Source organism: Carassius auratus, chromosome 19 (assembly GCF_003368295.1).
Source record: "Carassius auratus strain Wakin chromosome 19, ASM336829v1, whole genome shotgun sequence".
Taxonomy (NCBI): domain Eukaryota; kingdom Metazoa; phylum Chordata; class Actinopteri; order Cypriniformes; family Cyprinidae; genus Carassius; species Carassius auratus.
Genome location: NC_039261.1, coordinates 2,842,212 through 2,860,055, shown reverse-complemented (window position 1 = coordinate 2,860,055; position 17,844 = coordinate 2,842,212).

Below are 17,844 nucleotides of genomic sequence, written 5' to 3'. Positions count from 1 at the left end.
CGTTACATCTGCAATTCACTTTTAGCACTGGAGAGTCAATTAAAGTCAAGTCACCTTTATTTATATAGCACCTTTAACAATACAGATTGTGTCAAAGCAACTGAACAGCATTAAATAGGAAAATAGTGTCAAAAAGCAAAAAGACGGTTCATCATTAAATTCAATGATGTCATCATCCAGCTCAGTTTTCAGTTTAAATAGTATATGTGCAATCAAGTCAACAATATCGCTGTAAAGTAAGTGTACACAACTAAGCAAGCCAGAGGTGACAGTGGCAAGAAACTAAAACTCCTTTCATGACAGAAAAGAGAAAAAACTTCGGGAGAAACCATGCTCAGTTGGAGTGCCAGTTCTCCTCTGGCCAGACCAAACCAGCAGTTCAATTCCAGGCTGCAGCAAAGTCTGATTATGCAGATTGTGTCATCTGTTTACTGTGGTCTTGTCCCAGTGGCCATCTAGGAGACAATGTCTTGACTTTGGATCTGTCTTTGGGGCTCAACTAGTTGGTTAACTGGTCTCCTGAGGTTCTCTCAAGGTGCTGATCCACCATCTGGTCTGGATACATACTGGATCTGGGTGACTGCAGTGACCATCTGATCCGGATACAGACTGGAACTGGTGGCTATGGTGTTGACTAATGTTAGTGTATATGCATATATGCCATTCTTCTAACGATGTAGCAAGTTCAAAGGGTGTTATTGGAAGTGTTCCCAGTTCCAGTTTTCCTAATTAATGCAGCCTAAAAATCATTTAACGGATTTGAATATTAGACACGTGTTAGTGTGTTATGTGTAAACCAGATTAAAGAGATGGGTCTTTAATCCAGATTTAAACTGACATAGCATGTCTGCCTCCCGAACAATTTTAGGTAGGTTATTATTTTGGGCGCTAAATATGAAAAGAATCTGCTGCCCACAGTTGATTTCGATTTTCTATGTATTATCAAATTGCCAGAGTTTTGAGAATACAGCGGACGTGGAGGACTATACTGTAACAAGAGTTTGTTCACTTACTGATGTGAGAGCATAGGTCATGATTTAGATATATATTTTTAGATAAAAAAAATTAGTTTTACAAATGCTAGAAATGTGGCTTTCAAAGGAAAGATTGCTATCAAGTAGTACACATACACTGTAGGTCCGAAGATGATGGAGAATTGACAGAGTAGGCACGAGTCTTAGATTGCATTCTAGGTTATTACATGCAGAATTTTTATTTCCTGTAAATAACTTGATTTTATTTATTTATTTTTTTCAAAATGTAGCAGTAAGAAATTACCCCTCATCCAGATTTTATATTGACTATGCATTCCATTAGTTTTTCAAATTGGTATGTTTCTCCTGGCCGCAAACAAATATTCTGCACTCCATTCTGCACTTCTGATCACAGAACCTCTTCATTCACTGCAACGAATTGATGCCTATCAGATTAGTACGATTTGATCCATGCTAATTCACTTCCATTGATACCAGCAAAGTTTTCTAGTCTATTCAAGAGAATTTTGTGGTCAATAGTGTCGAATGCTGCACTAAGATCCAATAGCATGAATAGAGAGTTACAACCACGATCAGATGATAGGAGTAGGTCATTTGTAACTCTAATGAGAGCAGTCTCAGAACTATGATGTGTTCTAAATCCTCACTGGAAATACTCACAGATACCTTTTTCACTCTAAGAAGGCATATATTGTGAGGGTACTACCTTTTCTAGTATCTTGGAAAGAAAAGGAATATTGTAAAGAAAGTCTGTATTTAACTAGTTCTTTGTTGTTGTTGTTGTTGTTGTTTTTGTTTTTTTCATTTTTTATAAGAGCTAGTTTGAAGGTTTTGGGGACAAATCCTAACTATTTTCCCACCAGCATTTTTTTTTTTAGGTGACAGCCAACTTCAGCGATTTGGATGATTTTCATGAGAATTTGATGGACTCCAGTATATTTTGCTGTATGGATATTTGAATGTTCATTACACCAAAATAAAGATCAGAAAAAAAGTGATTCTAGCTTAAATTATTCATCATCACCTGAATATAGGTTGGTTTCATAAAGATACATAATTGTGATCACAAATTTGAGAAAATCTAAGCAATTATCAAAGCATAAAACCAGTAAATCACTTTCATCTATACCTTCAAAGCAGACATATACTACTTCATTTATCAGCATTTAGCCATAGACATTAACTTCACTGTTTGTTGCTGCCGTTATAGCTTGTTATAGCTTGTTAGCTTACAAGTGTGGTTGCGGCTAACCTCGTCTACATTGCTAATACTATATTCACACACTTCACCATTGTTTTACTCACTGTTACTTGCTTTAATGGCGGATGTGTTTCTACTTGAGTGCAGGTCAGGACACGTTCAAGCTGCATTTGGTGTGGAGAAGCAGATTCGTGACCGGGTGCAGAAGCAGGCCTAGCTGAGAGATCGGAGAGCTGAGTTGGAAACCTCCCGGGCTGACACTCACAAATCTGGGATAAGTATACAGTACGCTGCTAACACTGCCCCCACTGCCACCACCTCTAATCCGTGTGTTTCTCTGCACAGGCCAGGTGCACCCAGGACGTGATCTTCCCAGATGTTCTTCACTCTGGCGCCGGGATGCCATAGACCCTGGGTGCAACAGCTCCTTTGAATCTCATTCAGTTACTGTTACATACCCTCTTAAAATACATTTTGTAGTTGTCTATGGACCCCCAGGACCACTATGTAACATTTTGATGAATTAGATGTGCTGCTCTCAACCTTTCCTGAGGATGGTACTCCCCTAGTTATACTTGGAGATTTCACACACTCTGCTTGCCTCTTTTGATCTGACAATGTGATTAATCGATGAAAAGTTTCTATGAGGCTGTGGAAACTAGCTTGGCTGATTTGGTGGAGTATTTCCTTAATTTACTGGTTAAAGCAAAGTTAATGCAGGTAGTTAGAAATATGCAAGGGTAGGAAATATGCAATGGGAGAGTCAAATGATAAAGCTAAGACTTCCTTGCACTCCCACACTCTCTAGATTGCAGGCCTATATACCAGCTACCTCCCACATTTCTTATGTCCACTGTCCAGAGACCCTGGCTTCAATATCTAAGGAGAAAAATAAGACTCAAAGTGTTACATATTCTTTCTCCAGTGCATACTCGCCCACCTAATGTCATTACCTTCTCAGTTATGACTGGTTCATCGTCATTCTGTGCTAGACCTCCCGTCCATCTCGAGTTTCCCTCCTTCAGTGACTCCTGCAAGACAGCTAATATGCTCAACTTCATCAAGCAATGTGAGAACTTCCTTGAGATCAAACAACTCCCCATTGTTGAGCTCTGTGGAACAATAAGCATGGCCCTGAAGGGACCCTCTCTGAGCTGGTAAACAGAGAAGACCAAGATAATGGATTGGATATCTTTTAAAAAGCCGTTTACGGCTGCTTTTCTTTGTCCCGGGTATATGAGCAGCCTAATACTGACACTGCCCCATGCCTCTTTATGGTTGTGGTCTTTAGCAACTGACTTCATGCATTATTACCATGACATTCCCTTAGGAGGCAAACTGGGACAATTAAAACAATGCTGAAAGTTGTAATTGCAGCCTTGTCTGTTGGAGCAGGTTTAAACTAATCTTAGCAGTATAGTGTGTCTCATGCTTAAAGACCTTTGGATTACAACAGTGCAATTATAGATGTTATTAGATAAATTGACATATGATTTAAATAAGCAACTACAACTACAATAAACTTCTGTTTATTTACATTTCAAGTAAAGACAATTGTGACTAAATATCTCGATAGAAATTCCAACTTACTGAGTGTTTTCTGATCATCAGCATTATTTATTTTTCTTAAATGTATCCATTTATGAAATGCATTTAAATCTTTAATCACTTTAAATCCGGCTACTGCAGCAATGAAAGCTTGCGGAGGCTTCTTACCAAGGCAACATAATGCAAATATAAAATTAAAGTAAAACATTTTCAGGATTATCAACCAACAGGCAAATACTGAAGACGATTATGATTAATAAATCGAGAAAAGCGGAAACCGTGATCTGAATTAAAATACAATTTATCGTGAAGCCCTATCTGAACAGAACTAACACTAAACTGACTTGAGCTAAATAATGACACTACAGTGTATGCATAAATATTAGGCAAGACAATATTCTGATAATTTATTTCAAGCATATTTCACCAATTTAAAATCACTTAATAACTTGAAAATGCATCTTTATAACTACTAATTTTGTATATAACTAAAATACAGCCTTGTGTATAAGTGAATCCATTCTGAGCAAAGTATTAAGTGTTTGCCTTCAATTATTAGCCGGAACGGTTAAACAAGCTATTGTCAAATTAAAAGTAAGCAGAAAAAAAAATTACAAATTAAATAAAAGATAATAAAATAAAATAATAATAATTAAGGAAACACAACTATTGATATGTATGTAAAGCAGCCCTGCAAGAAAATTCAGTGTGTGCATAATTATTAGATGATATTCTGATTATATATTCATCTGTGAGCTCGGTCTAATGCTCCATACCCCGGAGAGATGGTGGGCTGGTGTCTGGGTCAGGAGTGGCATTCACTTCTCGCCAGTGTCCAGCCCACAAAGGCGTTGACATTCACTCTTGGACCGTCCTTGGATGACAGAGCTCTATATGCTTTGTTCAAACTGGCATTGTAGAATGCAGAGAGTGCACATTTTAAGGATGGAGGATGCAATACTACAGAAACTCAGATGTGAACATGACTATTAGACTATGCATATTTGAAATGTATCTGTAATTTGCCAGTACACTGGGATCAAGTTGTGGTTTCTTAATAAGAGGCTTAATAGGATTCAATATTTTTACTCATCACATACACGATTATAAAGCGCATGTATAACCAGCAGTGATATTAAATGTTTTCTTGCTCTTTCACGCCTTTCAATGGGGGTAAGCGGGTGTTTGTTGTCAACAAGAGGCTTAGGACAGGTTAATACTAATGATAAGTGGTTCTTCAGCTAACAGCTCTTTCAGTAAAGTTATAGGGTAAGGGATCTAACTATTTGTAATTGTAATTGTCAGCAATGGTCTTTAGTCCCAATTTGTGCTAGGAAGCCTTTTCCATTTAGTAGCCAAATAGGAAAAGGTTATATGTCATTTTGTGGATTCTAGGACCTAGATTCTAGGAACTACTGTATCAACATTTCAGAATTGTGTGACCATAATAAACATGAAGGATTATATTGTAAAAGAATATCATATGAATAATGAGAGCCTAGATTAATACAAACTAATTATCAAAATGTTAAAACTGATATGAAAACTTATAAGCAGGCAAAAAAAAAAAGAAAAAAAAAGAGATGATCATTTTTGCCTGATTGTATTGCAGTTCATATTTGAAGCATATTTATTGAGCCTGCAGGATAGCACATTACTGTAATCTAGTTTTGAGCTCATAAATGCATGAATACAATTTTCAGCATCAGAAAGAGACAGCATGTTTATTACTTTATTTCAGCAACATTTCTAATGCTGTTCTGCAAGTATTGGAAATATGATTAACATTTATATGTGCTTTTGATTTTTTCAAGCACATTTATGTCATCTTTATTTGTTTAGTGCTCTATGGAATACACTTTGTGTTAAAGCAGCTTCACAGTGATAAACAGGAAAACGGCAGAATCAATAAAAATAACATAGCAAATACTGTCCAAATGCACATTCAACCAAATATCTGTATTGTCACTCTATTGGTTAACCACTTATTTAAAATAGTTAAGAATTTACTAAAAACAAGTTATGTGTAATAGTGAATGAATGCATGCATGAATGAATCAATGAATGAATCAATCAATCAATAACTGTGACTATTGCTAAGAAAATCTGTCCATCATTTTGGTAGTTACATTTCGTAGTCCATTATTATTAAGTGTTAAATTAAAGGGTTCTCTCATAGTAATAGCACATTTTATTGACTATTTTGGAAATTAATATATCATGCATTCAGCAAGTCAACAAACTGAAGATAGCATAAGCTGTCTGAAGCCTTAACTTTACAATAAGTTTGGATGCAGTTTCCATAAGCATATGCTGACAGCAGATGGCTGCAGTAATATTGGACACCAAACAAACAAACAACACAATTTGTCATTCAAACGTCAGGAAGCCAGTGGCTTTGCAATTCTTCTGAGGGTCCAACTCATTTGTTCATTTTGTCAAGAGGAAAATAAATAAATAAAAGGAACAGAAGTCTTATCTGAGTACTCTGTCCCCATTCTCATTTGAGCCCAAGGGTAAATGAAAGTGCAAGACCAGCAAGCATGACATGCTGTCACACACGGCACATTCCCTCACTTGTATGAGTCAAAGCCCTGAAGACATGCCATGACTGTTTCCCCCTAAAAAAAAGTAAAATTAAGCTTTTGATCCAGGCATGCCATAGGCCAGTCCATTTTCCCCAGATAATCCCAGATCCAAGTGTCTCAGAATCAATTAAACATGGACATGCAGCATAGCCTACAGTATATTTTCCTGCTGGGCAAAAAAAAAAAAAAAAAATACATATTTTCATCAAAGGCTGGATTTATATTTGTATATTTTATTTATTTGTTTGTTTATTTATTTATTTTTATACTGTTCCACAAGCCCTTTTATTCATAAAATGCAATTACAATTTTATATATATGAATAATACAAAAACGTATTACCTAAATTGTACACTTTAAACTAACTTTTATAAAGCTAGTGGTCCAGTGAAAGCTGACTTGAAGTTTCAGGTGCAACAGGGCAAGTAACAAGGGTTGGATGATCACCTTTGAGGGCCTTGTAATCTCTGAGGGCATCACACCAACATTTGCCACGGGACTTGTTGATATGTTTGCAATCTACTAAATTTTTAACCTTCAGATTCAAGATGAGGCAGCCTGCACTCTGGAATTCATTCAAAGGTAAACCCCTTCATTCCCTGTCATCATTATATGGATATATACAATTAAATTAATGTGTTTGTATTTTTTTGCATAAAATTTGCATTTCAAGCCTCAATACACACACATACACCCACACGCACACACACTTACACACACACATCTACACAAACACACACATACACACACACACACAGATTAAGCCACAAGAGAACTGGTATTATACAATTTATAAGCTTTAGCTTGGAGTGTATGTTGTACATTCCTGATTGTATAGTTTATTTATTATTATGAATATTTGTTGTTTTTTGACAGTGGAAGTACTGGAATAATGCTGCACGGAGGAACAGCAACTACCAAAGTGATGGTCATCTCTCCTGGATCAACAAATAAGATGTAAAAACACAAGCCTACCTCATAAGACAATTTTAAGAGGTAACCTGCAAGTCTAGCTTGCAGTGGCACAGATACATACCTTACAGTTTCATTTTTAAATGTTTTTTTTTGATGCATATTTTTGATTCATCCTGCTAAAATTTTCTAGTTTCAAAATAGCCATTTTCAAAATGTTCTTAAAGGGTTAGTTCATCCAAAAATGTCAGTCTATTGTTCGTTATCTGGCTCGGCTCAGTGTTCATCTTCACAGCAGTTCAGTCAGTGTACTGTTTGAGTGCATGCATTACTCCGGGATATTGGTTTGTTTGAACTCAGAGGGAGTGTCAGCCACATTAAAAAAGTTAACAGCTTACGTCATTTGTGGATTAATGCGTATTAGAGGAGCGAATCGTTTAAAACGATTCAGTTCGATTTGGTGAACTGAATGATTTGTTCGCGAACCGGATATCCAGACTGCTTTGATTTGAACTCTCTCTCACACAGACACGGAAGAGAAGACAATGCTGAATAAAGTCGTCGTTTTTGCCATTTTTTGGACCAAAATGTATTTTCGATGCTTCAAAAAATTCCAATGGAACCTCTGATGTCACATGGACTACTTTGATGATGTTTTTCTTACCTTTCTGGACATGGACAGTATACTGTACACACAGCTTCAGTGGAGGGACTGAGAGCTCGCAGACTAAATCTAAAATATCTTAAACTGTGTTCCGAAGATAATAGGAGGCCTTACATGTTTGAAACAGCATAAGGGTGAGTTATTAATTACATAATTTTCATTTTTGGATAAACTAACCCTTTAAGTATGTTTTCAAAATGTTGCCAATTCTGCATATGTTCAAATGTTATTATGAAAGTATATTTTTACAGACAGCAGAGAATGTATTGCAGATATGTATATATGCATATATACATCTTTTAAGTTGACTTGTGAGGACATTTTTTTCTTTTTCTTTCCATTTTTTTTTTTTTTTTTTTTTATTCATGTTGACATTGCTCTTTGAAATAAAGATATTTGATTATCAATGTATTAAATGTATTTAAATATCAATGAAGAATTTTAAGAAACAGCTAAATTTACGTTATTTCTAATACAGTAAAAAAATGCAGCATATATCTGTGATTTATTTGAAAACTAAAATAATATTGTTTAGGTTGTTACTTTAACTTCTCACAGTTTACTGTAGACAGGCATAGTAGATGTTAGAAGTTAAAGTAACAACTTAAACAATATTATTTTATTTTCCAAATAAATCACATAGATATGCTGCATTTTTTACTGTATTAGACTGTGAAATCATTTAACAGTTGTGATTACAGAAATATACTATTTCTAGTTAACAGACTACTACCGTAAAGTCTTTTTACGTATGTGTACCGTAAAAATAACGGTATATTGCTGCCGTCTTTGGTGCCAGCTCTTTACTGTAAATTATAGAAATACAGAAACATACAGTTTTTCTGGTTTACAGACTACTACCGTAAAGTCATTTTACGTATGAATACCGTAAAAAATAATGGTATACTGCTGGCGTCTCTGCTGCCAGCTCTTTACTGTTATTTTACAGGACTATTTTTTACAGTGAGCTTCTCAAAAATAAAATCAAAGACAATTGAATTGATCAATATTCCCTGGGAGATGTCCCCAAATGAAGATTCATTTTTATTTCACTGTTGAACTGGCCTACAGGCGATCTGTTTTTAATCAGGTTACAGGACAGTCTTCAATCCTCATGAAGACTGAAGCTTATTAACTAATAACACAACATGCTTTTATTAATTCAGATGTGTAATAGTGACATTCAACTAAATCACTATTGGACCATCTGGCATGTGCCCTCCATCATATCTCTTAAGTGTTTGTGTTCCTAATTCATCAGTTGGACAGTTGTTTTAAATTCTGGCACAGGGTAAAACAATGAATCCATGCTTCCACTATGAGGACAACAAGGTTGTTTTTTGTGTTCCATTGACTGTATAACATGTAAAGAGCTATAAGAATAATGAATGTGGCATGTTAAACTGATCTTATGTACAAAATGAGATTTTAAATTGCTTTCATCATTGAATATTTAAAACAACAGGGACTCTCTAAGGGGCTGTTATGTCTGTGAAGTAATGCAGAAGTGATTGGAAACCCTGCAGATGTGAATCATTACATGTAATAAATCTATGTCCTGTAAGGGGCTGTGAGGAAATAAGAAACCAAGTTTAATTTTCCTTTTCACATGTCAGCATGACAAAGTCCAAGATGATTGACTTCCTCTTGGGATTAGACTATCATGGGCAATTTTCCTGCTAGCAGGCTGGATACAGACTGGATTTGTGGGAAATTGTGTGATTTATTTAGTGGTTAGAGAGTTTGACTCCTAACTCTAAGATTGGCGGTTCGAGTCTTGGTTGAGGTGCGCTCGAGCAAGGCACCAAACCCCCAAATGATCCCCGGGCGCTACAGCATAAATGGCTCCCCACTGCTGTGTTTGTTTCTGTGTGTTCACTGCTGTGTGTTTGCACTTTGGATGGGTTAAATGCAGAGCACGGATTTTGAGCATGGGTCCCTTCTTGGCTGTATCTATGTCACTTCACACAACATTTTAAAGTCATTGTGAAGCTTGACTTTCTCAGTGCATGGCATTGATCTTATTGTGCTTACAGCAAATTTGTTGTTGTTTGCTTGTTTGTTGTGTTTTCCTAAATAATGATAATAATAATAATAACAATTGTGAAAGTGCACACACACAAATGTTGAAACACAAAGGAAACACACATACTCTCCAAACATCCCAATGCAGCTCAACATTGCCAATATTATATGCCCATAATATAGTTTTCCCTTTGGAGATCTGGACAACTCTTAGGTTATTTCTTTTTTGTTCTTTCTGCCCCCACAGGTGCCATTAGAGTTTACTTGGAAAATAAAGAAAAGACTAATACAAATCTAAAAGAGCTCATAAGGGTTTACACTGACTTTGCACAGAGTACATCTGAATATTACTGTTGGCACTTGGGGGGAAAACCATTTTAACAGCTGAAATGGTGCTCGGCTCAACTTTACTGGCTGAAAAACAACCTATGGAGTGATTTTCATTTCTCTCAGATATATCTAGCATAAGAACAAGACATGACACTCACTACACTGTCTAATTGTGTCGTAGCAATCATTTGGGGGTTATATATGCTGCTTTGTAAAAAATAAAAAAAATAAAAAATGTCCAAATTCAAAATACTATAATGATCCAATGATAAAATTTGAACACACTTTAAAGGGATAGTTCAACCAAAAATCAAAATTATGCCATTAATAACTCACCCTCATGTCGTCCCAAACCCATGAGATCTCCGTTCATCTTCAGAACACAGTTTAAGATATTTTAGATTTAGTCCGAGAGCTCTCAGTCCCTCCATTGAAACTGTGTGTATGGTATACTGTCCATGTCCAGAAAGGTAAGAAAAACATCATCAGAGTAGTCCATGTGACATCAGAGGGTCAGTTAAAATTTCTTGAAGCATCGAAAATACATTTTGGTCCAAAAATAGCAAAAACTAGGACTTTATTCAGCATTGTCTTTTCTTCCGTGTCTGTTGTGAGAGAGTTCAAAACAAAGCAGTTTATCATATCCGGTCTGCGAACGAATCATTCGATGTAACTGGATCTTTTTGAACCAGTTCACCAAATCAAACTGAATCGTTTCAAATGGTTCGCGTCTCCAATACGCATTTATCCACAAATGACTCAAGTGGTTAACTTTTTTAATATGGCTGACACTCCCTAAGGGTTAAAACAAACCAATATCCCGGAGTAATTCATTTACTCAAACATTACACTGACTGAACTGCTGTAAAGAGAGAACTTATGAGTATACTTGCAGTAAAAAAAAAAAACGACTAAACTAGTAGTTTACTGAGATTATATTTTAAAGTGTACAAAATATTTAATTAGTAAACTATCAGTGTACATATAAGTTCAATAATTCATAATGATAGTTCAATAATGATGAATAATTCACACCCAGGTAAACAGGAAGTAATGTTAATGAATGAAGTGGAGGAACTATGATGTCATTTTGTAGGCAAAAACCTGGAAGCGTGTTAGCATTTTGGCACTAACGGAACCTATGCTCCTAGAGTCAATGAGTTTTTATGGAAGGGAGTTTAATTAAAATGCACTGAATGCACAAGCTTCTGATCAAGACACATAATGCATAGATTGTGTGTCCTAACCTGCAAATCCAACAATCCTCGCCATGCCTCGGCAACAGTGCGGCCCGTACCACGAGACGCAGAGGCTTGCCACTCATCACTCAAGAAGAGGGACAAACACTAATGGAGCTTCTCACTGGAGACACTCTCATGCTCCCAACCAAGACAAATAACGCATAGATCATCACCCACCTTGGTATATCACATACATTTAATTCCTTACATTTATATAGTGCTTTTCTAGGCACTCAAAGCAATTTACATAGTCAGGTGATATCTCCTCATCCACCACAAGTGTGCATCATCCACCTGGATAATGGGACAGCAGCCATATTGTGCCAGAAGACTCACCACACATCAGCTTACTGGTGGAGAGGAGACAGAGTGATATCACACGGACTTCAAACAGACAGTTCCTAAAAACAGCAAAGAAGTTGATGCATTCAGTAGGTGTCCTTTTATACTTAATGTGTTATATGATGTCATTGGCTAAGTGGACCAATAGACTGGCATTGTTTCAAACATGTTTCAGACACCATTCATCCAGGCTGCATTTCCCAATGTACCCCCTAGTGGGCACATTGTGGTGTTCCCTAGAAAATTAATCATGGTTACTATAATTAAACCATGGTAACCATAAATTAGCCATTGTTTTGCTACTCTATCCATAGTTTAACCATGGTAGGATTTGTAGTAAAAGTGTGGTTGCACAAATGGTAATCCATGTGTCAACAAACGTGGTTACTACCCTTTTACTATAATAAAACCATGGCTAACTTATTTGAAAGCTTCACAAGTTTCCCCAACTGTTCACATTGAAAAGGAACCCCAAAAGCTCTTGAAGGAAATGTGGTCTCTGTCTCATACATTCTGAAGTACGACTAGCACAAGTCAGTTTTCAGAAATCACAGGTGTCTACAGAACACACTGTCACAAGCACTACACTACTCAATAGAGATCGCCAAACCCCACCTTACATGTTTGCCAGTGTTTTCAGCTCATCAGGGCTTTTTCTGTAATGTTGAGAGAGTGCTTGCACATGGTTGCCAGGTTGACACAAGGCTTGACATCTGGGAACCACAACAATGAACACTTGTGGAGGCTTTCTACCAATTACAGATTCATGATGATTTATGATACATCCCAATGAGTTTCCATAACTAATTTGCTTATTTTCCTTTTTCCCACTGTGGAGCTGCAGACACACAATCTGTATTGTGTAAAGTGCTATAGACGTAAAGGTGACTTGATTGCCTCTGGCCACATGTATACCTATAAGTGTTTACAAGCACCTTACATGCTCTTCAGCACCATCAGCAAATTAAATACTGTGATTCGGTTAAGTCTCAGACCTTCTGTCCACTGTTGTGTTCTCACTGGGTCTTTACAGAGCAGCTCATTAATACTCAGGGATCTGGGATGCATTCAGTAACCTAGATATTATATCAGTCTGTGCGCCACAAGTGGGTCAGAGGGGGCCTGCTACGTCAGTCCCTGTGCCCCCACACCTTTCAGATTTCTACCAGGGTTCAGTAATCAATTAATGAAATTCGATGAATTTAATTAGGTGTGTTTGATTAGGAAAAGTTTGATACGATGACAACTTTAGAAAGTCCTCAAACAAAATGTTAGTTAATACAAAATAAAGAACAAGTTATTTTATTTGGTCACTGACAGTGTGCTGTTATGGACAGACATATTTCTGAAAATCTGTAATATTCATTTTATCTTCCTCAAAAAAGTAAACTATAATTATGTAACTTTAACTTTATCCTAGGTAACCAATTATTTATTTTATTTTATTTATTTTTATTTATTTTTTATTACAACAATGCATTTGCTATTCAAAGTGACAGCTTAAAACTCACCAAAGTGTTTCGGATAACTAGGAGCATCCAAGCTGTCATGCACCTGATGTTGGTTTTGTATTTCATTTATTTTATTTTATTATATATATATATATATATATTGCCACCTCTCAAACTTTAAATGAACTGCATGGAACTTGTTACTCTCTTGTTGCTTTACCGGCCAGATATTCAGCACCTAGATGAGTCTTGCCTTGCTTCCAATGGACATAATGAAAACTTGTATCAAAGTTGTATCTATTTCTAGCTGTATCTTTTTAGCAATTGTTATTACATTAGATTAGATTAGATTAGATTCAACTTTATTGTCATTATGCAGAGTACAGAGCTAATGAAATGCAGTTAGCATCTAACCAGAAGTGCAAGAATATAGTGTTTTATATACATATAAGTGCAGAGTAAGTGAAGCTATGATTTACAGAATGTACAGTGGAGTTGCTATATACAGTATTAAGCAGAGTATGTATAGAATATAAATAGGTATGCAATGTGGGGATTATATGCACATTATGAACAGCAGCAATGTAAGAACAGTGGTAATAAATACTGTTGGATGAATGTGCAATAATATTGTTAAACAATATATTCTATGCTATGTACAGTCTCAACTTTAGATAGTGTACAGTGTGATAGCTTGAACAATGTATATTCTGTGCAAAATATAAGTAGTGCAAATAAGTGTATGTAAAGCTCTGTGACTAGTGCAGTAAGAAAGCAGGTGCAGGTTAGATTGGTGGTGTGGCGTTCAGAAGTGTCACAGCCTCGGGGAAGAAGCTCTTCGTGAGCCTACTAGTGCGAGAGCATAGGCTCCTGAAACGCCTGCAGGATGGAAGGAGGGTGAAAAGTCCATGGCTAGGGTGAGAGGCATCCTTGATGATGTTCCTTGCCCTGCCCAGGCAGTGCTTATGGTAAATGTTCTCAGTGGACATTAACTGAATGTCAGTTATCCGTTGAGCAGTATTCACTACCCGCTGGAGTGCTTTGCGGTCAGATGCAGAGCAATTGCTGTACCACACTGAGATGCAGTTTGTTAGAATGCTCTCAATGGTACAGCTGTAGAATTCAACAAGGATCCAAGGACTCAGGCGAACTTCTTAAGGCTCTGTAAGCAGTAAAGGCTCTGCTGTGCCTTTTTGACCAGGATAGAGGTTTTAGGGTTCATGTGGATGCCAAGGAACTTGAAACTCGACATATGCTCCACTACTGCTCCGTTGATGTATAGATGGGTGTGTGTGCATGACTCCTAGTCTGCCTAAAGTCCACAATTATCTCCTTTGTCTTCTGGGTGTTTAGTTCCAGATTGTTAGTAGCACACCACACAGCCAGGTGCTCTTTGATCTTTGATCAGACCTACCACCATGGTGTCATCTGCAGATTTGATTGTGGTGTTGGAGCCATACCCAGGAACACAGTCATGGGTGAATAAGCAGAAGAGAATAGGGCTCAGTATGCAGCCCTCTGGAACAACGGTGTTCATATTGGTGATGGAGGAGGAGAGGTTATCTAACTTAACAGACTGAAGTCTGTTAGTCAGAAAATCTAGAATCCAGTTGCAGATGGATTTGTTGATTTCAATCTGGCTGAGCCTGGAGATCAGCTTTGAGGGGATTACAGTATTAAATGCAGAACTGAAATCAGTGAAAAGCATTCTCATATGTGTATTTTCATTGTCCAGGTGGGTGAGAGCAGAGTGAAGTGACGCAGAGATGGCGTCCTCTGTTGACCTATTGTGCGATAGGCAAATTGGAATGGGTCTTGTGTAGCAGGGAGACAGAATTTTAAATGGGATGCAACCAGCCTCTCAAAGCACTTGGCAATTATGGGGGTAAGTGCAACAGGATGGAAGTTGTTAAGGGCCGAGGCAGTGGAGTGCTTTGGAATTGGGACAATAGTGGAGGTTTTGAAACTAGTGGGGACAGTTGTCTGGGCCAGGGACAGGTTGAAAATGTCCCTGAACACCTCAGCCAACTGCTCCACACAGGCTTTAACCACGTGGCCAGTTATTCCATCAGGGCCTGCAGCCTTCCATGCAGTTCTCCTCTGACCAGATGAAACCAGCAGTTCAGTCCAGGTTGCAGCAAACTGATTTGGATATTAGAAGCATATCAGTGTGTTATGTGTAAGCCAGGTTAAAGAGATGGGTTTTTAGATTTAAACTGCAAGAGTGTGTCTGCCTCCTGAACAATGTTAGGTAGATTAAGCACTTGATATGAAAAGGATCTGCCACCCGCAGTCGATTTTGATATTCTAGGTATTATCAAATTGCCTGAGTTTTGAGAAGGCTGCAGACGTGGAGGATTATAATGTAACAAGAGCTCGTTCAAATACTGAGGTGCTAAATCATTCAGGGCTTTAGAAGTAAAAAAGCAATATTTAAAAATCTATATGATGTTTGATAGGGAGCCAGTGCAGTGTTGACAGGACTGGGCTAATATGGTCATACTTCCTGGTTCTAGTAAGAACTCTAGCTGCTGCATTTTGGACTAACTGGATTTTGTTTACTAAGCGTGCAGAACAACCACCCAATAAAGCATTACAATAATCTTACATTGAGGTCATAAACGCATGGATTGACATTTCTGCATTTGACATTGAGAGCATAGGCCTTAATTTAAATATATTTTTGAGATGGAAAAATGCAGTTTTACAAATGCTAGAAACGTGGCTTTCTAAGGAAAAATTGTGATCAAGTAGCACACCTAGGTTCCTACCTGATGACAAAGAATTGATAGAGCAACCATCAAGTCTTAGACTGCATTCTAAGTTATTACATGCATTATTTAACAGTAAGAAATTTAACAGTAAGACATTACTTGTCATACAGATTTTATATCGACTAAGCATTCCGCTAAGAAATGTCGAGCTGAGCATCATCAGCATAACAGTGAAAGCTAACACCATGTTTCTTGATGATATCTCCCAAGGGTAACATGTAAAGCGTGAAGAGTAACGGCCCTAGTACTGAGCCTTGAGGTACTCCATAATGCACTTGTGATCAATATGATACCTCTTCATTCACTGCTACGAACTGATGGCGGTCATATAAGTATATAAATATACTACCTTTTCTAGTATATTGGATAGAAAAAGGAGATTCGAGATCGGTCTATAAATAACTAGTTCTTCGGGGTCAAGCTGGATTTTTTTATTTTATTTTGTTTTTGATGAGAGGCTTAATAACAGCCAGTTTGAAGGTTTTTGGGACATATCCTAATGACAGTGAGGAATTTATAATAGTCAAAAGAGCATCTATGACTTCTGGAAGCACCTCTTTTAGGAGCGTAGATGGAATAGGGTCTAACAAACATGTTGTTGGTTTAGATGTTTTAAGAAGTTTATACAATTCTTCCTTTCCTATAGTAGAGAATGAGTGGAACATGGCTCTCAGCCCCGCCCCACTCGTCACAGTCAACACCTGTTGATGTTTTATTTTTCATTAATTTAACCACTGTATTGAATAAATACCTGGGGTTATGTTTGTTTTCTTCTAAAAGAGATGAAAAGTAATCAGCTTCTTCCATAATTCTTCCATACTTGTAGCAAGAAGTAGAATTTGCAGTTTTAGCTAAATGAAGATGCACAAAACTAAATAATGTTCAGAGATATCATCGCTTGGCTGCATAATTTAAAAACCCTCAACATCAATTCCATGTGACAGCATTAAATCTAGAGTATGATTTCGACAATGAGTAGGTCCTGAGAAATGTTTTCTAACCCCAATAGAGTTCAGAATATCTATAAATTCTGATGTCATTATCAACATGGATATTAAAATCACCAACAATTAAAACTTTATCTAAAGCCAGCACTAACTCGGATGTAAAATCAGCAAACTCTTTAATAAACTATGTTTGGTGCCCTGGTGGCCAGTATACAGTGGCCAGTACAAACATCACTTTATGCTTATCATTAACATTGGTTTCTCTGGATAATGTTATATAAAGCACCATTAGCTTAAATGAGTTATACTTAAAGCCTGCCCTCTGAACATTCCTGAAAACATTGTTATGAATTGAAGCAACACCTCCCCCTTTAGACGTGGCTCATGTTTATAACAGTAATCTTGGAGGATAGGCTCATTTAAAATAATATAATCATCAGGTTTTAGCCAGGTTTCTGTCAAACAGAGCACATCTAGATTTTGATCAGTTATCATATTTTTTACAAAAAGTGCTTTCACAGAAAGGGACCTGATATTCAATAAGCCAAGTTTTATCGTTTGTTTATCTGTATTGCATCTGTTTTTCATTTGTTGTACCTCAATTAAATTTTTACTCTTAAATTTGTTTGGACTTTTTTGTATTGTCTAGTTTGGAAAACAGACACAGTCTCTATAGTGTTATATCTTGGTGAAAGAGACACTATGTGCTGGGAATTAACTGACTGAAGAGAGGAGACTAGCAGACAGTCGGTTTAGCCAGTCTGTCTGCTTCCTGACCTGGGCCCCAGTTAGTTAAGAACAAACTCTAAGAGTATGTGTCATATTT